This window comes from Sebastes fasciatus, chromosome 6 (assembly GCF_043250625.1).
Source record: "Sebastes fasciatus isolate fSebFas1 chromosome 6, fSebFas1.pri, whole genome shotgun sequence".
Lineage (NCBI taxonomy): Eukaryota > Metazoa > Chordata > Actinopteri > Perciformes > Sebastidae > Sebastes > Sebastes fasciatus.
The window spans coordinates 26,213,993-26,235,258 of NC_133800.1; the positions used below are offsets into that span (position 1 = coordinate 26,213,993).

The following is a 21,266-nucleotide window of genomic DNA, read 5'->3' on the forward strand; positions in this document are numbered from 1 at the left end:
TGGTGGTGACGGTGGGAGGGTTACACTAATGTACAGAGATGCTGCTCGGGGACCCATAATGATCAAAAGCTGCATAGACGTGAAGGGAGGGGGGAGCCATTTAAATGGGGGGCACGATCTTTTGCAGCAAGTTGTCACGCAAACATGAGACCTGATATCCTGACACTAATTGTGTGTCTGTATTTAATCAAGTGAGTGATTACTCCAAATTTGGTGATTTTAAATTTGAATGTTTGTGATAAACTGAAGGATTAAGAGTAGGTTTTGAATGCACGAGTATTTTCACAGTGTGAATTAGTACTTTTACTTAAGTAAAGGATCTGAATACTTCTTTTACCGCTGGCGGTTTCTGGAAATTCACTTGTTTACTATTCCCTGTTGATGAGTGAAAAACACTCGATAGGGAAGGTGTTTCTTTTTGGAAAAGAGATGACAGAAACTACAGAGGCTGGAGAGATAAAGAGTTCTCAGGGTCACAATACCTGTGGCAACAGGGCTACACCGGTACACCCCCACACACTTCTGTCTTTCACTTACTTTCGCTTTGTTTCCTTGTTAGTTTTCAGACTCTTTTCTCCAGCTGAGCTATCTGTGTACAGTATACTATGTAGGGCTGCACGATTGGCCAAAATTCTAATCACGATTGATTATTTTCTATGAGCGAAGTGTGCATTGTAAGCGTCGATCATCTTCATTTAATTGTGGGAAGCCAAAATTGTGATTACTATTAATATTCGGTTAATTGTGCAGCCCTACTACTACGGACATTGTCTCTTCTCGTGCTTTTTAGGTTCAGCTACAGAGCAGCAGTATTACAAGAGGAAGTATGAATACTCTGTTTATGCTCACAAGGGGATTTTTCACCACTTCATGTCTCTATAAAACCATTATTTTTACATCACAATAAAGAGACCAATCCTCCATGAGAAAGGAGAGTGACCATCACAGAGTCGTCTGAAAATTACATAAATTGAGAACCATGTTTTTATGGAGCTCTCTTTCAAAATCAATCAGCGCTCCCTCAAGAGACAGTTTTCCATCTCTAGGGGCTGCAGTCCCAGCTGAGCCACGGTCCAGGTCCTGGGAACAAAAAGACTGCAGAGCGTCACAACACCTGCCAGCCTCGGGGGCTTTTCAACCACAAAGATGAGCATGAAAACAGCCTCCAAAAGATGAGACGTTTTCACATTTGATTAGAATTGTTAAAACGCTTGGCTTCTGAAAGCAGTTGGCCCTTTCAATTGATTAAAATCTCATGATTGAATGTCATCAATGGGAATGAACAGACGGCAGCAACTGACTGTGTGACCAACAGGTGACTGAGGAATCGTATGTATGTGAGAGGGTCATGCTGTGAGGATTTAAACCGAGCACATTAAAAGCAATCCTAAACCACAATTACAGCAGATAAAGACACTAAATAAACACTTAAAAAAAGGTTCAACATAGTATCTGTTCTGATTTTTGCTTGTTGTTGCTTGCCATGAAAAATATGTCCACCAAATGAAACAGTAACTCTTGCAGTCCAGAAACATCAAAAATACACACCAGAGTATAAGCTATATACGGTTTGACATAACTTATTATGTAGCATAAATATATTGCTGGTTTAGGTCTTTTCGTGGGATTTGTTGACAATAAGATAAAATAACACCAGGACGAAGCAAATCCATGTGAAACTACGAAACGAAGAGCCGTCAAGTCCAAAGTGGAGGAAACTATTGTAGCTTATTAGCTATTCAACTTTCCTCTATTAGAAATTACAACTTTCCACAAAACAGGAATGTTTTACTGACAGTTATGAAGCAGGAGACAATAGCTCAAATACATCTTTTCAATAATTGGTGTGAACTTATTGCAATCGATCTAAGAGGACTAGTTAAGCAAGCTAGCTCAGTGAGCTTTTCTCCCTCCATCATCAATAACTTACCAACAATTCAGAGAGCAAAATCTCAGGAGGAAGAAAACTGCACAGTACTGAGAAAATTGCATGAAAGAAAGGAGAAAATAGTGCTCGCTCATGTTCCTGGCTTCAGTAGTTCACCAATCTGCCCTGTGAGTAGCCTCTACATTAAAGCAATCAATGCATGTAGAGCTTCACATTCTAAGAGCCTCGTTCCTACATCACCGAGCTTCTAGCACAGCTTATTTCGCTACACTGTGCTACTTTCTAGTGTGACTGGGCCTTTGTCCTTTAATTATTATGCAATAACATTATTGTAGGGTGTTGTGTAAACCTTGGGAGAAAAGCATCAAATTTAAATGTAATGTGAAATATATTCACGTCCATCTGTTGAGCACCTCGTACCCAGCTGGCCCTGACGCAGGCTAGCTTTTGTGATCCTCCCATGTGCCCTCAGCTGGCCTCATTGTTTATCAATGGTAAGGTCAGGACCGTACTGCTTAATGTGGTGACATCAGTGGTAAGGCCCGATTAACTGGCCTCGGTGTAGTTTATCATCAGGGATATCACGCATGCTAATCTGGGGGACTCGCTGTTATCCCTGCTCAGACGCTGGGACGCCTTGTGATGATAAAGCAACCAAACTGCAGCGATTAAGAGTGTATTTGGCATTGAGTGCAAGAAAAAAGGACTTCTGCCATAGCATCACACCCACAGAAATTTTAGCAACAAATTCAGTTGACAGTAAGAGGCCAAATAAGGTTACTGACCCTCCATTTACTTCTCATTAATTCACAGATTTTCCATCTCTAAAAAGCTTTTCAATGAGATGAACCTCTTGCAGAGGCAGCACCCCAAAAGAGACGAACTGAAGGATGGACTCGAGCAAGTGAAAAGAAAGGAGACAAGAGAGGAAGGAAGGGAGGGAGGGAGGTATAGAGTGAGGACTAATCCACTTAGGGTGGCAGCTCAATGATTTGTTCCACTGAGAGAAGGGGAGATAGAAAGGTGTGTGTGGGGAAAGAAGGGGGATGACAGTAGCGATGAGGTTCTTCCAAAAAGGAAACCCTTCTCTTCTTCTGTTAGCATCGCCATTGACAGCGCTCAAAGCTGTCCACACGCCACTTTGTTCCATAATCTGAAAATCTAATTTATTCCCACGGGGGGAAGCAACGAGGAAATATTAGAACAAAGAGAGAGAAGAGTGGGATGGGAGCTGGTGCCACGCACAGATTCAGCCACCAAACCACGACCCACAGAAGATAAAAACTACTCTTTAAACAAGGAAGTCTTATTATCTGCCTTTGAAGTAAACATTTATGATTAAAAAGAAATTACATGTCTAGTGCTGGAACCCCTGTTAAAACAACAATCTGTTGGCATGTACAAAGAGAATAAAATGTTCACATATAATTGCTGATAGGAAACAATATCAAAAGGTTTTTGATACCTTACTTTGAAACCCTTTTTTATTCAACATAAAAGCTAAAAGATAAATGCTGAATATATACATAAGCAGTTTAAACTAAATAGACTTAAATTGGTAAAAATTTGACTTAAATCTGTTGAAAGAATACAAATCTGAGCAGACATTTAGCCTTTGGTACAATATTTCTGTCTATACAAAATAAAGGTATAAACCGAGCCCTCCACATACAGCACACATGGAAAAATGTGTCACACTCAAACAAACAACCTCTGAGAGGTGTGACAGCTTGACAGACACTTCGGGGCAGTTTCCATTCTCCAAGAATGACAACAAAGAAACTCCCTCATCTTCATACGGTAAACTTCAACAGCTTCAGGAAGTCGTTAAAACAGCAAATGGCTGTTTGGCGCAGAGAGCGGCCGAGCTACTGTAGGTGAAGACGGATAACAGAAAGACTGCGTAAAAGAAAGTTTTTCACATAATTAACCACTTTATATAATGATAAAATTCCAAATCAAGGTTTCCTGTGATGTTTTGTAGTTGATTGCGTACAAAAATGTATACACTTATGAGATAAAACATTAACCTTTAGGGAAAACTGGCAGACGCACTATTACAGACAGCAAATGCCATATATTTAAAAAGGAGAGTGAGTATCGTTTAGGCCGTCATTTACGAACTAAACTGACCACACAAGATGACATGAGTCAGAATCTGTGAAGCTTACCACCTCAGTTAAACAATATTATTTTAGGGAAAAACCCTAAAAAGTTAAGCACAGATAAACTGATGTGAACACAGCAGATCTAGGACACACTGGAGGGTGTTTTGTATTGATGCTTATGTTGTTTAAGTTCCTGAAATATCAACTTATGTGCAGAATAAGAGCTTGATTTAACAGAACATAAAAATATTTTAATTTAGGTCTTGCATAAATACTTAGTTTTACAAGTTCCTATGCGATTACAGCCCAAGAGTTCCTTGAGTTTTAAGATTTCTCATCATCATTATCATTATCAATGAGAATAGGCTAAATAACAGAAACACCTCTCTGTATAATGCAATGCAGTTCAACAGCACCAAAAACTACATCCTCCAAAATGAGCATACAGTTGAATAAACAGCTCTTTAAGACAACAAACTTCATGAATAATCACCATGAGGGTAGGATTTAATGTAGGACTGTTGTATTAGACTGGATTAGTTTTATGTTGGTGTACCTAATAAACAGACAGCTGAGTGTTTATTAGCACTGCTGAAACAATCAGCCAATTTATCATTTAGTTGCAATTATGACAAACAGCTTTTCTATTTTGTATTTAATTGTTAATTGAATATCTTTACATTTTTAAACTGTTGGTGGGACAAAACAAGACAAGACATCTGAAAACGTCACTTTGGGTTCTGTGAAATTGTGATGGTCATTTCTTACATTTTATAGACAAAACGCTTAATCAACTAATTGAAAAAAATAACAGGCTTAGTTGCAAGAACAACTATGAAGATTTGTACATAAAGTATCTTTAGAAAGAGTTTGAAAAACTAAAAATGAGGATTCCCAACCACCGCCGTCGTCGAGCAGAGGAAGCTGTATTAACTGTGGGACTAACTAATGACTTCCGTGTCATCCCTTTCATTATCTTGGTCTCAGCTCGCGGTCACGGGGTCATAGGCTACGAAAACAGTAGCATGCCTTCATACGTATAATGCAACACATTGTATTGTGTTGGCAGCGAAGGGGTGAGGGGGAGGCGGAGGGGGGGTTGGGGGGGGGGTGTCTTCCCAGTGGGAGTCATCCTGGTCGACAATAGCAGTAACATTCCTCTGGAAACACTGTGGCATTATGGCTGCCGGGAGGATCCCCACTTCCACCAAAAATAAGGGATTAACTCCCGGGGTATTCTGGGAATTTTCACCGTCACCTTTGGGAATGATTCAGAGGGGGGACAACATTTCTTTCAGTGCTGTCAAAATAATTCACCATCACATTTACCACGCCTTAAAACTTGTGTTTTGATAGCAGAAAATGTTTTTCCAATCTTGTTTCGACAACTCTAAAATATTCCCACACTTTAACAACTAAATGTGTTGTTATCTGCAATGTAAGAATAGGTTTACATAACTTTTAGTATTTAAAGTATTTTAATGTTATTTTTAACATTCTGGGTGCCTTCATTTTAGAGCTGAAACATTTAATAGATTAATGTCAACTATTAAATTAATCGCCACCTATTTTAAAAATTTATCAATTGGTTTGAGTAATTCAAGAATAAAAAATTCTCCAATTCCAGCTTCTTAAATTTGTATATCTTCTGGTTTCTTTACTCCTCTATGACAATAAACTGAAAATCTTTGAGTTGTGGACAAAACATGACATTTGAGGACGTCACATTGGGCTTTGGGAAACACTGATCGTCATTTTTCACCATTTTCTGACATTTTACAGACCAAACAACTGATCAATTAATTGAGAAAATAATCAACATATTAATCGACAATGAAAATGAGCGTTAGTTGCAGCCCTACTTTGTTTCCTTTTTGGCCTGCTAAAGACAGACGGTCAGTTTAGCTATATTTATCCAGTTTCCCCACAGTGACCGTGTATTACTTCTCTGCAACTGCTCTGTTTGAGTTGGGCATTTGCTTTGTGAAATGCCAACTTAAGTAGCAGATCAAAATTATATTTCCTTAAGTAGCCAGAGGGAAAACAAATCACTGCAATAATGGCAGCAGTTTTATGGACCTACATAGAAAATTACTGTGTAAACAAAGCAAGATCTGGGACTGATGCACCCAGGTGAATACAAAGAGGTTCATTAGGTTTTCATTTTGGTATACGTAACTTCATTTAGTGGCAGTAAATCGTACTTAGAGCTACGGTCATGATGATTTAAGCAATAAAAATAGTGTCGTCTTAAGTGAATAAGATGATTTGTTCGATGCAGATGTATAAAAATGCAACTACTGCTCCACATACTTGCCCACAACTTAAACATATTAAGTTTACCGTCATAGAGGAGTAAAGAATCCAGAACATATTCACATTTATGAAGCTGGAATGGATATTTTGGGGGGGAAAATATTTTAGCTTTCATATAGTATAGGAATACTCAAGTAATATTCAGGCTTGATGTGAAGCCTTATTATCTTTAACTTGCTTTTCATTTGAGGACCATAAACTCAGTTGTTTAAACATAATAATTTCCAAAGCTCGGCTTAGATCATTCTGATTAGTCTTCACCTTCATTATGAATTCTAACGTCACTAACCGTCTCTAATAAACAGACAGACACAAAGTGCCCAGAAGGCGCTATATCCATGAACAAATATTGACTTGAGTGGTGACCCGTGCTCTGCTATTATTTCAGCGACGCTGGAGGGTAGGAACAATCAGCATTTGCTGGTGGAGAGGTTTGGTGGCAGATGTCACTGGATATGCAAAACAGCTAGACAAGAGAGGAAGGGAGCGTAGCTGTATCAACAATGAACAACTGATAAAAAGGGTACAGTCAAACATCATTTATTATATCTGGAAACAATATACCACCATGCCCGTTTTTGTTTAAAATGTCCTTCAAATATGAGCTCATTGGAAAAGTGATCCTCGTCACTCTGCAACTCCAAAATATTGAATTAATTCATTAATTATGCAGGGTTTTAATTTTCAGACCACTCAACCGCAGACACCACCACATACTAACCACCCTGTTGGTGTTTGTCACTGCAAGATACAGTCCACTTTATAATGTTTCAAATATCAAACCAAGTTATATACGGTACAGTAGAAACCCCAGTTTACAGAGGTATACAATTCTGCATTTAACAATATGACTATTTATGCCATTACGTCTTGTTTTAATCTATATAATAAATGTTATTTTTGGGATCCATATGTTCCATTTGTTGCAGTATCTTATTTGAAAATCCTAATGCTGCCCTGTTGCTGAGTTGTTAAAATAGGAAGCGCCATCTCTAATTTGAATAAACAAAACAGGCCCACTTTCAACAGCCGGTTAAACTGGAACAACGCGATTTAACATGTGCTCATGACTTCCGGGATAACTATAGCTTTTTAGTGTCACATTATTTAACAGGCAGACGGTAATAAAGACTTTCCAGTTAATAAAGGCTACTTCTCTCAATAAAAAGTGCTAATCAAGCATGACATTTTAAAACAATGTCATGATAAAAGAGCTATAACACAGTATATGCACCAATAAACATAATACAATCCCAATTACGTTACTGCTTTGATAAATCACGTATGTCAACAGAAGCACTATCCTGATCCGTGATCTTTCCTCACAACAAGGCAGAGTGTTACATGCTGCAATTATAAAATACCTCATCCAAACACACAAGGTCAAAACTAATTTTGTGCAACATTACAACCTAACAGGCAGCGGGTGATGATGAAGATGGTGACGGCCAAAATGCCGAACTCAAGGCTTAAAAACGGCAGTCCACAAACCAATGGGTGACGTCACGGTGACTACATTCACTTGTTATATGCCAACCGCTTGAGCTAAAAAGTTACATGCTATTGATGGAGAACTGTTATTAAAAAGGTTGCACCAAAAACAATTTCTTGTGACTACTTGTCTGGGCCTGACAAATGCCCATCCTTCGATCACAGTCGCCTGGCAGAGGAGGCGACCTTGTGCTCTACACTCACTCTTCTGAGGGGGAACATGGGATAGGTCGGTGAACCTGTGGACGGCGTTGCCATGGCGATCGCTCCCACACTTTGTGGAAACTGAAACCTGAGAGAGGGTGCAGGGCCATTGTCAAGCCGACTTCACCACAACACGGTGATGAGTGAAAAAGTCACACAGCCAACCACCGTGGACATCTTTCACTTTACTAACAGCACATTTTAGTAAAGCAAGTAGTTAAAGTATAGTGAACACGTAAAAGTATCAACAATCACAATAAAACGGCAAATTATTACACAGTCACTCAATTATCTATGTGTTGATTACAGAAAACGCAAGTATTTTCCTCACTATAATTAACGTGGGATGTTGAAATGTGGCCTCTTTGCAAACACAGCCTCATATTAAAAACGCTCCCCATGTGGTGCGCTGCTGACGGCAGGCCTTCATGTGCACAGAAGCTTTAACCGCAGCAGATAAGATCAATGGTGTCACCAGGGAGTCAATCTCCACTGTAAACAAAGCCCCACTGACCGCAAGAGGAAATAATTTAGTGCTGCAGTTTAACAGTTTACTGAGAAACACCCGACCTTCTTCTTTCGGGAAGATGTTTATACACCGAATCAAAAGGCATGTGGCCACAGACAGCTTTTATGAAAGACCTTTGACTGGAAAAACAGCTTTGCTTCTGATTTAAAGACCACTTAAAGAGAGTTGTTATCTTTGCCTGCCTATAGTATTTGTCACATGACCAATGGAAATCACTTCACTTTAGGAAAAGTTCTCCAACTGTCTCGTACCTTCATTTCAAATTTGAAGAACGTGATACCAACTTCTTAAAACAGCTTAAACATGTTAGCTTTAATTAATTGGAAGCTTCATTTCCAAAATGTTAAATGACTTTTCATGATGTATTTCACAGTGAACTGATGTTACTGTCTTTCTAAAGAAAGTAAGAAAGTAGGATTGATGTCATGATTGCCACCCGTGTTGAAACCGCCACAAAAAAAATCCAGCTAATTACTTCCACAAGGACGTAGATCTTCTTCCACAGTTGGCAGCTTGCAATTACAGTATATAAGTAAAGGATAATATACAGCGAGACCGTCATTGTTGTGACATAAACCCTGACAGGGCGATGCGATGGGTCTTGCGTCGCCCTGAAAGGCGTTATTTCACAACAATGACCCGCTAGCTGTACATTATCCCACTTATTACACAGCTACTTACTTAAGAAATCAATCATTTGACAAGCCATAGTCTATTTGGCTAGTCTGAATCAGAGGGAAATTGATACTTCTGGTTCGTTTTCTATTTAGTCTGGTTCGGTTTCACAGTGCACCAATTATAAAAAGAAACGGATAAAAAGTTAATTTGCTGAGGGGGTGTACGAAGGAGCGAATTTATCTTTTTTGTCTCGAGAGCTGCCACTTCTATGCAGGAAATCATGTGTTTTCACGTTGACTCGGCACTGATCTACTGTGTGCACGAATCCCTTCTCCTCCAATTTATCTTGAATGACTTTATAAACGTTAGGATTTTTGCGGACTTAATTTAACATATTCTGTATCTTCTCTTCGGCCCAGATATCAAGCAAACATCGGACTTCTGCAGAAGTCCAGGTCCGTCCTCTCCCACTCATGTTAACCTGTTGTTTACCTGTGTCCATCTCAACAAATGCCCACACAGGCAGCAAAACGGCTGAGACTGCTTGCAAGAAGGGGCCTCGGACCAGTTGTTTTGGCCCGTACAAGGGTACGATTACTGTGTTCACAAATCTCTGAACGAACTGCACCAGAGTTGGATTAAAACAGACTAAATGTTGGCTTTGGAAAGCGCTCTTAGAACACACTTATTTCTTCTCACACGTGCAGAACCTGTGGGCATGTTCGTGGTCAGCTGGCCGTGTCCGCTGTGTTAAAATGCAACTTTTAACAGAGGATGAGAGGCAACGCATCAGTCTTTACCATCTGGGTGCATTGATTTACTACTTGTGTGATAAACAGGTCACTGGATGCGTCACTTTCACACTTGAGTTTGGTTCATTTGGTCTGGACTAAGGGGACTGACTTTTTACAAGCAAACCTAGAGGAGGACACATCAAATCATATAGACTGACAGTAACTTTATACGTATGTTCTCTGATGTCACAGAAATAATTGTATGAGCATTTTTAGTCTAAAATTAAACTCGGCCACACGATATGCATAACGACAAGCGGAAGGATGAAAAGGAGGCGTCGTGTGGTTTATAATTGTAGTTTAGCTTCTGAACTAAAATCACATATCTACTATCATAAAATCCTGTGGTTGGTCCATTTTGCTTTCATGCCACAAACCACTTGGGAACAGACAGAGACCACCTGAACACACTGAACCAAAGAAGCAAACGCATCAGAGCCACAACAAAGAGGTCAGGTGTGAAAGCTCCCCCAAAACAAGTAATATCAGCCAGTGTCTTGTTAAAAAAGGCCACAACATATTAAATTTTGCACAGCTAAAAAGGTGGAGCCCCAGCCAGCCTTGAGGTCACAGTGACTGGATCTTCACTGGGAATGTGTAGAGCAGCAGCTGTAGACACAACAGACACCCATCACCCCCCAAAACCAGTTCACACCATCTCACAGATATCAACTGTGCAGCTCTGGCTCATCACTATTTCCCCAAACACACTAGACTTTCAGCAATCAGATCAATATAGACAGCAACTGGATTTTATGCAATTCTACTTAACAAGATAGTATGAGTAAAGATTTAAAACTGCACATGAAGCAAGTTTTAATACACACATGTTCATAGTGGATAATCTTATGAAAGAGTAAAAGAATGGCATGTCATTTAGAGGCAATAAATGCATTTCCCCTGCATTCTCTGGAAGTTTGTAATTTTCTGCATGCATATTATGACTAAAACAAAGAAAAAGATATTAATATAACCTGCCGATGTTGGAAAATATGCAGCTCTCAAAATGAAGACAATGCAACAGTTGTGTTAGCAACTGTATACTTAAAAACATATTTTGCACTCACCTAACTCATATCTTAAAAGTCATCTTAAAAGTCTGAAAGTTATGGTGTGAGTGCATTTCCCCTCAGCTGCAACTCACACAGACAGCTCCCAGTACAACCAGAGGGAAAACATCCCAGAGAGAAATGAGGGATTAACATGGAGACGTCACCCGACGCTGTCTCACATGGCAGAGCATGAGCCAATCACAACACAGCCGCTCAGACACCGAACACACACACACAAATTGTAACCTGACAATACCAGCCAGTGAGGGAGGCTGTAACATGAGCAGGCTGGTGACCAGTGGGCCGAGGCTCTGGGGTTCTCTCAGCCGTAAACAGTGGCATCCCTGGCAGGAGACAAATCCAACAGCTCTGTCTGTGGTGAGTAGAGAGGATAATGGAAGTGTGGAGGAATTGGGGGGCGTTTCCAATAGCCCTTGGGTAAAAAGATTTTCTTGTAAAAGCACCTCTCATTAAAGCGATACTCCACCCAAAATCTATCTTTTGAGCATGAAACACGCCACCCTCAAGGTTCAACTATAGTTTGATTTACAGTGGTTTGAAAGGGGCTTTTTTTCATGGCAGGAAAAAGCATTAAAACTAGGGCTATTTATTTTTTTAATTTAATAAAACTACCAAAAGAAGCAAAATATTTTAAATAAACGTGTGCTTTGTGGGGAAATAAAACACAACAGTATTTCCTAAACAGAATCTGGTACTTTTGGTAAACAAGGCTAGCATGCCAACTGTGTACAGCTGGCTCTGTCTCCTGATAAGCGTTGAGTTCCGCCTAAATTCAATCAGACTTCCTTCTTGTGGAATGCTTCAACTTGACAGATAAAGTCTGTGCATGCCTGCATAGCTGTGGGATTATCACAGTATCAATTGAGCCCTGGATTCCCTTTGCACCTGTCTTGTCCTGCTTAACGTACAAGAAACAGGCGGGATTTTTCACTCCTCTCTTTTACTGATGACTTGCCTTTTCATTCACAAGTAGTTCTGAAGGGATAATGACAAGCTGAGTGTGAGCTGCTTCTACTCAATTGACACTTCCTTCTGACAGAGTGTCAAGGAAGTTTTGTAAATACAAATTACTGATCTCTATCATTTCTGCAGCACTGAGGTCGCAGAGTGTATGTAGACAGACAGAGAAAGCTTTAAGTGTCGTGGTGGTCTTGTTAGAATAAATGGAGCAGTAACAACAGGACTGCTGGCTTAATCCCTACCCAGTGTGACAGACGATACTCAATACCTTCAGCAAGGCAGCAACTCCCATCACCTGATGCAGCTGGTCCTCACTTAGTAGGAAACTATGCTGCACCATAGGAATTCACTCAAACACACCAAAAAACTATTAAAAACATATGAAAGAGAGCCATACGGCGACATTTCTTCAATCTTGGGACTGCAGTTCATAATAAAACAACTCTGTGACTGCAAGTTTAAGCTCTATCACAGTAAGACGAATTATCTACACTTGCTGCATTCATCGTATTGAAGGAATATTTTCACCTAAGTGCAATGGTATGGCTTTTACATTTAAAAAGAAAAACGGTTTCTGGACAACAATGGAGGTGTTCCATAGCTGTTATATGGGTCTGTTTGTGCACAAATTGCTCAGTAAAACCACAAAAAAAGCAGAAAACTTGTTGCAAGTTCTTGGTGGGTCATCTAAATAACAAAAAGGAGTAAGAGTAAGAACACAAATGTGTGTAATTGGATGATGTTGGTTCAATATCTGCACATATGCAAGGGATATGAACTTAAACAAGTTTTACAGGATGCATTTTTTATGCATTTTGTGTATGTTTTAACCTCTTTTCTTGATTCAAGTTTAAAGTAATTTGTTGTTTTGTGCTTTTATCTTTAACATTTTTAGTTTTTGGTACAAACTGTAAAATATTCTGCCTCTGCTCCATACCTATTGTAAGGGGTAATTGTGTTTTGGTTTTTTTCAAAACAGAGTTGTTGTTTTAATAAAAAAAAATTCTGATCTTGAAACTACAAGTGTTACATGAGTTTTGACTTTAAAGGTGCTAAATATGAGGTTGGGAGCATTTCTATTGCCTCCACATGGCTCTCAACATGGCGACAGCTTAGCCAGCGGCTCATAGCTAACAGTGCTAACAATGCTAACAGTGAAAACAATGACAACAGTGCTGACAGAGCCAACAGTGTTTACCTGGGGGGAACCTGAGGGTGGGTGCTACGTTTCCATGCCGGCGCTGTCGGTTGGGGCGACATTATCGGCTGTAACCGCCGTATGAGAGCAGTGCAGAGCGGCGGCCGTGAGCTACCCAGTGGGGCGCGCTCACATGCACTAAAAGGCACTCGTGGCCAGCCCAGCAATGTCAACAAAGCACGGAGAAGCTCAGATTACAACACACAGAAGGAGAGAGACTTCATTGTCTGCTCAGACATACATTACTCCTCTATATCTATACATAGACAATAGTTGTTTGTTGCTATATTAATGCTCTGGATATCATATAGAGCACCTTTAAGACCACTTTCCCTTCTCTATGCACCTTGTAAGTAGGTTAACATTTACAAGAATATATCAGCATCAGTAGAGCCTTCTATACTGCATGCGACAGTTTAGCTACTTTCAGCATTGAAGAAAAGTGAAAATCTGCATTTTCCTTGGAGCATGGGTGAGGCAGTGAAAGATAATAGAGTGGTTTGGGGGTTCCGCTCACCACATTCTGTTGTTTTCTGCCACTCCTCCCATTGTTGTAAAATATCAAAACAATCATTTACAGCAAGTCTCGTCATGTAGTGTGCCCTTTTTCTCTTCAGGGCATCTTTTCAGTGTGTTAATTCATTTAATTCACAGGATCAAGCCATTAGCTCCAGCAGAGATCATGAGAGAGAAAAGTACAACGTTGTATCCACTACAAGCAAAGTTGACATCGACCCTCCTTTATAAGAAATATATACAACACAAAAAAACACATTTAATTACATCCGGTTCAACATGTGAAAAGCATTTTGTGTTCACATGTTGGATAAACCACATGTCAGAAAGTGTGAGTGTTTTCCAGTCATTTTTTTATGAAAAGTAGGTTAGAATAACAACTCAGTAGGTATTAATAATAAAAAGCATCAGGTATGCAGAACTAAGTTGGGTAAATGGCTCAAGAGAAAACAGAAACAGAAATTCAGCTGAGAGACCACGAGAAAACAAATCCCCATTTAAACTCAATTAATTCGCAAATGGCAAATGTCAATTATCCCTACCAATCATCTCTGATACAAAGAGCACATGATGACTGAAAGGAGGCATGAATGAAAGAAAAGGGATTAACATACCAGGAAACAAAACATCTTTGTGAAACACACTTCAAGGTTTAGCTGGGGGTTAATCCCAGCTACACAGAGAAATGCCTTCACTTATTCATGTTCTCCACAACAATTTCCTCCCAACAGAAATCTCACACACACAAGTTGAGGCATGCAGGAGTGAATCATCTAACAATTCTCCAAAAGGTTAAAACAACTAGATCCTCACATAGATAGAAAGCTATCCAGTTCACACGGAGGGAACATTTCAGTCAAGAATATTGTGATATTTAATGTGACATGTTAAGAGTTTTACACACGTGTCCGTTTGTTCTTCTGTAATGCCTCAGTGGTGGTAAGTGGTGCACCAGCTGAAATGCAAGTTTGCAAGACTTTCAATTCACTCAGTCCACAACCTCAGCAGATGCCACTGACAAGAGACTTCAGCTCTACATGCCTTAAAGGCAAAAGAGGTTTAATCCAAACAAAAGCATGTAGTGGAAAATTATACATTTGTTTTTTTTGTCAGGGGTTATGAGCCAGACTATTTCTTGGCTGGGACCAGTAACTTCCTTGAGTCTCTACTGATAGTCCAGCCCACAGACTGTATATAAAGATAGACGACATGACAGCTCCCCAAAAGTGAAGCCAAAACATCTGGATCGCCCCCTGGTGGCTGGCTGCAGTATAGGTCATAAAGCCCGTCTCCTCCATGTTAGTGGATGGGACATGAGCCAAACTAAAAAGTCAAAGTACCTGTCAAATAAATTTGTCCCCAAAGATGGTTTCTGTCATTTCAGGTAGTTCTTATGCCGTATGTTGAAGTGTTCCGTTTTCTTTTAAGTTTGGTTTTAATTAGTTATTTGATGCTATAAAAAGGGGGTGAGACATCATGATTGACAGCTGCTCTGAGTGATAGAGTCGCAGCCGGAGGCTCTTGAACTGTACGAGAGATTTAACTTTAACTTTTAATAACCGTCAAGAGTCTGTTTAATAGAACATGTGTCAATTTGATCATAAATGTAGTTATAGAGATATTATTTGGTGTGTGTCTTTCTAGCCAAACATCTACCGTGGCGCTAACGTAGCAGCTAGGTGGATCACACTAACAAGCTGCGGCTGTCTGGTACATAACCCCCCTCAAACAATGCTGGTTGTGAACTAGTTAACACGCATATTCAGACTACTTTGTACTTAGTGTGGGCTCAGCAGCTGATGTAGGAAAAACCTTAAATAAATTTCACATTGGGAAAAAGAATGGGGAAACCAAAACAATGACCGAATTTTCTATGTTAACAATCCCAATGATCAAGCATTCATTATCTTTACACACTGCCACGACTCAAAAAAGCTCTATATCTGCCCTTTACATCAAAATTACACACTGTCAAATGTTTGTATAATATTTTCATTCCATGTAATATTTGTGATCAATGAGTGCATGAAAAAGCCAAACCAAGCCGCCAACACAAATGTCTCCCAATCCATCTCTGACTCTGTTAAGCCTCTAAACTACGGCAAGCACCGATTTAAAAAAGATTTTCAAGCAGTGCTGCCAGAGCTTTGATCACTCCAATAATGACTTCCTAGCAAATTTGCAAACAATGTGGGGTTGTGGCCTGGCAGCTGCCCCAGGCCCCTGGAAATCTTTTAGGAGGATTCCCTGAAGCTTGGCTTTTCTTTTTTGTTTTTATTAGTCTTCCATGTAAAATCTGCTGTGCCAGCCTTGTTGTTTTAGATTTTACAGGTTCATGCCCAGAGGCTACTTGTGTGACATCTAATCTGATCTGATATCTCACTAAACACATTTAGCTTTCATCAAATATGTACCTTTTTTATAGTTGTTTGTGAGGTTTGGTTTTTGCAGGGGAGCTCCAATTGTTTCGCTCCAGTGGATCTACTATTCAAAGTAGGTTTGATCTTGTAATAACAGGGCAGTCCCTGAGGCTCATGTAGGTCTTCATCCCACACTTTAAGATCTCAACAGCTGTAACAACTCCCTTCACAGTCAAACAACACCAGTAAGAGTGAAAAAAAAATTATCTTTTCAAGTTAAAACAACCAAGTATTTTAAGCACTAAAACATGCAAGAGAAGCACAAATGGGTCAGAAGCATGCACAGATGTTCGACCGAAACTAAAATTACAACTCCGCACCCCCTCTACGTAAAATTACAGAGAAAACACCACAGCAAGTATTCCACAAAAACGTTACAGCTGCAAGAAAAGCAGGGCCAGATTTGACGTGCAACCCGCTCAGACGGGGCAGTGGAGTGGAAGTAATTTTCTCTAAACAAGCACTGGAGGGATGGGAGTCATAATCACAGGGAGGTGGAGGCTAGGGGTGGAGGGGGGGTGACACATCTGAGCAGAGGAGGCCCAGCTTTGATCATGTGGCCAGAAGGGTCGTCTCACTAAGGTGTTAATTGAGAGACCTCTGCCATATGTCCACAAAGAAGGCTGACTGACCAACCCTGATGATGTGGACCCAGAGCGACCGGAGCTAAGCCTGATGTACCAACCGACGCCAGGCTGTGCTTCCACCAGATCTGCTTATGTGTTAACGGGAAAACCAGTGAGAGGCTGTGGAATGCTCTGGGTGTTGCTGGAGGACATGCACAATGTACAGATTTAACACTAAGCTTGTTACATTAACAACAAGCTCAGAAATATCAGGGAAATAAGCAAGAGGCATGTGAGCTGCCCACAAACTTAAAATCAATGTGATGCATTAATGCTGATAAATAGTCATTAGTTTATCTAAATAGAGCATTAATTAGAAGATATTTTATAAAAAATACGTTCCTTAAGTGGCAGAGTTGCCAAGTCTGCTTATTATAAGCGACTTTGGGCTTGTTTTGCTGAAAAGTCACTTACAAATATTGGTAGTCGCGGGTTGCGTTTTTTGGGGCTTTTAGTATAGTTGCTTATTTGGGCTTGCTCCTGTCTCGCTCCTCTATACTAGTCTAGTTTGTCCTGTTGCAGGATCCGTACACAACCCCGATCCCTCCACCCCTCCAATTCCCCCATACACACACACACACCGATGATTGAAAGTCACTCACCGCCACCGCCGCCACTCAGAGTGCTGTTGTTGTGAGACAAATCTTCGCGGGATTGATGGAGTTTAACTAACAATGCCAGGTACTAAGTGGGCAAAATATGGCAAAAAGTACAAAAAGAATGGGGAAAAAAAAGTTTACTTAAAGACTGGATTCACCCTCAAGTGGGGGACGATTCAAAGGCAGTTTGCTGTTTTTGTAACGTTAAGTGTGATATAAAAAGCACATCATGACGATTTGGTTTGACAAGAAAGAACAAGAAAAATGTAAAGTTATAAGCTAAAAATTAAATTAAATGTTCAACTTCTTTTAGTTTAGTTAACAAGAAAAATGCAGTTACAAGCAAAAAATGTATGCAATTTTAGGGTTGCTGGAAATTTTTTATAAATATGCCTGACAATGACTGATATATTTGACTTCAGGACATCTCTGACTACATACATGGTGAAAATCAAACATTTTTACTGTATCAATCTAGATATTTTCCAAAGTAAAAGTCCCTAGAAGTGTATGATTCAACTTTTTCCCATGGTCTAGTGTTAAAAAAAGTTAACAAATATCGCAATAAATCTTAATATCGAATCGCAATACATATCGAATCGGCACCCAAGTATCGTGATAGTATTGAATCGGGAAATAGGCGTATCGTCCCAGCCCTATTATATTATAGTCATTTTGGAAGCCGTAGTTTTTGCTGCCTTTTAAATGTATTGTGAGATGTGTTTCTAATATTTTGCCAACCTTTGAAAATGTGTCTCTCTACATGTGTTCATTGTAAAGAATGAGGAGCAGTTAAAAGTGGCCTACATGTCATACCAAGATGAGGAAAATGGGTATTTATACCTTACGCTATTTTATCATCAAATAAATTAAACCTGAAACTATTGTCATAAATGAAGCCTGTTATTGTCTTAAACAAAAAAAGCCTGTAAAAAAAAAAAAAAAATCATGGAAGGATTTCTTTAAGTAATTCCACTGCACAAAAGATCACCAGGTTCATCAAAGCCACAGCAGGTTGGTACTTTTATGTCTCAAGGAATGCTTTGTTAAGTCTCCTTCGATGAAAGCACTGTTTGCAATCTGTGTTCTTATTATACCCAAGTGTAGAAAAATGGATTCAGGGATATGCCAAAAGTGCCACACTGGAAGCCGAAGAATTTCATTAAACCGATGTCACAGAGCTCATATTCTTCCCCTTGACATATCAATTCAGTGCTTTATCATCTCTAAAGAAAAGTAGGGAAAAGCCTCTGAGCCCTGCAGAAGATGAAGAGCCCTCTATTTGACCCCAGCTCTCCACCGGCACAATAGGGACCACCATCCAGGCCTTATATCCCCACTATTCTTTCCCTAAAATGCTTTTGCAGAGCTTTCATCTGCCTGCTTCAACCTCTGGCAGACAGAAAATAGGTAGTGGCAGGTCAAAGCAGAAGAGTAGAGGAAGATTTAACTCTGCTACTGGATGTGGCAAACACTGTATGCACCATTTCAAAGTTGATGACAGTCCCTTTCAGACAACCCATAAGGACACAATGAAAATGAGTGTGGTTAAAGGAAAGTATTCTTTTAGAGGCTTGAGGTGAGGGTGTTTGGGGCGTCCAAATCTGTGGTAAAACTTGATTTAAACTGTTAAATGCATGGCAAATGTGAGTCAGTATGGGTCATATAATGGTGAGGGATTACTAAAAACCACATAAGAGAGATGGGTCAGTGTCTGAAACCTGTTTTAAAAAGTAAAATCCTTAAAAAAAAAAAAAAAAAGGAGTTAAATCTCTAAGGAATAAACACACACCACATTTCCCTGCCCTTGCAGCTCAAAGTTCAGCATGTGGGATACTTCCATGACACCTGTCTGGCGGGAATAAGCTTTGTTTGGTCGGGGGTGAAAAAAACAAGAGATTACCACAACGAGCAGGTGCAACAAACACCATATGACTTTAACACATAATCCTGCTTAACCAGCAACGCTTCATTGGATTATCTGGTCTGGTCGCTGCAAGGAGGACCACCTGACCCAGAACATGCATCAAAAAGACATACTAAATCAAAGAAAACCCTTGTGCATGCTTTTATACACACACAAAATATCATTAATAAAAGCGTAAATACTTCAAGGACAATGAAGTTAATATATCAGAAGCTCTCAAAGCGTTTAATTTACCCGACGTACAAGTGTCTCCACAAGCTGTTGCAGCTCCTCCTCTCTGTTATAACTCAACGGATTGTCCTTGGGGGTGACGTTGTTGGAGGTTTAAATCGTCCGGTTGAGGTTGTAACTTAACGTCAAAACTTCTACAAGGTTATACTTTGTCTCCCCCGTGGCACACACGGTACGTCCCGTCTGCTCCACCACCAGCAGCACCACCAGCAGCCTCTTTGTACTTGTCCGCCTCTCAGCAGCCAGCAAATTGTTTCCCCGCGGTCATGCGCAGTCGGTGCCCGGTCGGAGAAGCTCCGTCCCCCGTCAGCAAGTGCTGCTATATGACGGTGACAGTCAGGTGGAGCTCACCTGCCGCAAAGTTAGCCTACTTCTAGCTTTAAAGACTATTTTAACTGCTGCTGGTTAATGTTACTCGACAATTTATCTGCCCATTCAGATGTCGAGAGAGAGACTAACTGCTTTTATTAACCTAAGATAACATTAATAGTTAGTTAAATACATCTGTTTAACTTACCGTTAGTAACGTTAAAGCTTGACCGTTAACACCGGTTGACCTTCCGCGTAACAATATAGTTCTTAGAACGTCTGTATTAAATTGGGCGTTTTTCAGTTGGCGCATTAATATGAATGTTTCTTAATTGTGCTGTGTCACAGAAATACAAATGCGGGTCTATTTTTTGGCTAATTTTAACGGTTTCTGAGATTAAACCGTTTGTTTAATGTCTTGAAATATTTTATACCACGCAAATGTAAAGTTAAGTAGTGATTATTTATAAGAAATTCTAGGCTAAAGAGTTGGGACAGAGCAAGAGTCAGTTTCCAAAATGAGGTTCACTCACTGGCCAAGGCCGCCACCTTCTGGCGTTTTGTTGTAACCATGGTTATAACAGCATTTCAACCTCAACGCCCAAGAAAATGTAGTCACTGTATGTGTTTAGTGATGTGATTGTAAAGTATAAAATGTTTAAGGACTATTTAACTGCTGCTGATTAATGTTACTCGACACTTTATCTGCCCATTCAGATGTCGAGAGAGAGACTAACTGCTTTTATTAACCGACGATAACATTAATTGTTAGTTAAACGTAGGCTTACATCTGTTTAGCTACCGTTAGTAACGGTTAAATCTTGACCGTTAACACCGGTTGACCCTCCGCGTAACAATATAGTTCTTGGAACGTAATGTATCTTCAATGGGGCGGTTTTCGTTTGGCGCATTAATATGAGTGTTTCTTAATTGTGCTGTGTCACAGAGGTGCAAGTGGCTAATTTTAACGGTTTCTGAGATTAAACCGTTTTTTTAATGTCTTGAAATATTTTATACCACGTTTACCAATGTAAAGCTAAATAGTGATTATTTATAAAGTTAAATTAATGGAAATTCAAGGCTAAGGAGTTGGGACAGAGCAAGAGTCAGCGTCCCAAACGAGGTTCACTCAGTGGCCAAGGCCGCCATCGTGTGGCGTTTTGTTGTAACCATGGTTATAACAGCATTTCAACCTCAACACCTAATAATGTAGTCACTGTATGTGAAGAAGAAGAAGAAGAAGAAGAAGAAGCAGGAGGAGGAGGAGGAGAAGAAGATGATGAAGAAGAAGCAGGAGGAGGAGGGGGAGGAGAAGAAGCAGGAGGAGAAGGAGGAGGAGGAGGAGGAGAAGCAGGAGGAGGAGGAGGAGAAGAAGAAGAAACAGGAGGAGGAGGAGAAGATGAAGAAACAGGAGGAGAAGGAGGAGAAGAAGAAGAAACAGGAGGAGGAGGAGGAGAAG

At 40.0% G+C, this 21,266-nt stretch overlaps 1 protein-coding gene across 1 annotated transcript in view; it reads right to left on the reverse strand.

Annotated features, from left to right (window-relative positions):
* kank1a (KN motif and ankyrin repeat domains 1a) overlaps positions 1–20,047 on the reverse strand; it is a 56,396-nt gene extending 36,349 nt beyond the window's left edge. The window contains exon 1 of the mRNA XM_074638828.1: positions 19,502–20,047. The gene's annotated coding sequence lies outside the window, so the exon portion shown is untranslated. The remainder of the gene's footprint in view (positions 1–19,501) is intronic.
* Between the last annotated feature and the right edge of the window lie 1,219 nt (positions 20,048–21,266).